The sequence below is a fragment of the Bison bison genome, unplaced genomic scaffold (assembly GCF_000754665.1).
Source record: "Bison bison bison isolate TAMUID 2011002044 unplaced genomic scaffold, Bison_UMD1.0 scf7180017864032, whole genome shotgun sequence".
NCBI lineage: Eukaryota > Metazoa > Chordata > Mammalia > Artiodactyla > Bovidae > Bison > Bison bison.
Genome location: NW_011494604.1, coordinates 3,184,347 through 3,185,151, shown reverse-complemented (window position 1 = coordinate 3,185,151; position 805 = coordinate 3,184,347).

Genomic DNA, 805 nt, shown 5'->3' with positions numbered 1-805 from the left:
CCCACTCCAGTACTCTTGCTTGGAAAATCCCACGGACGGAGGAGCCTGGTGGGCTTCAGTCCATGGGGTCGCTAAGAGTCGGACACGACTGAGCGACTTCACTTTCACCTTTCACTTTCATGCGTTGGAGAAGGAAATGGCGACCCACTCCAGTGTTCTTGCCTGGAGAATCCCAGGGATGGCAGAGCCTGGTGGGCTGCCGCCTATGGGGTTGCACAGAGTCGGACACGACTGAAGTGACTTAGCAGCAGCAGCAGCATCATGTGCAGTGGAGCACTTAGTCTCTGAGGACTCTTCTGAGAGACGGTAGGAACACCTGTCTTGTGACCACCTTGCAGAGGGAGGAAAGGATGAGAATTTCCACTGGTTGCTGTTCCCCACAGTCAAAGGGTAGCTGGGAGGGGCATTAACCCCGCCTCCTGCACTTGTGATTTCAACTTGTGTGAGTATCTCGTTTCTGCAGCAAGCGGCTACCCCATGGGCACGAGGCACTGTTGGGTCTGTGCACACGGACTTGACTGGAATCCAGCATAACTTCTTGCTGTGGCTGTGGCCAAGATGGACCAGCCACAGCCCCAGAATCAGGTGGATCAGAGAGAATCTGAGGTGGCATGTAAGAGGTACCATGTACTATCTGTGTATGACAGAGGTCAGCAGTAAGTTCAGGTTGTCAGAGAGGTGAGGCAAATGACATTGGATCATTTAGAAGAGTTTGCTTGTATAAAGAATGCTAAAAATGGCAGCACAGTCAGGATATATGGCAGTGAGACTAGCAACATTTTCTTAAAAAGGCAAAGGGTCAGAT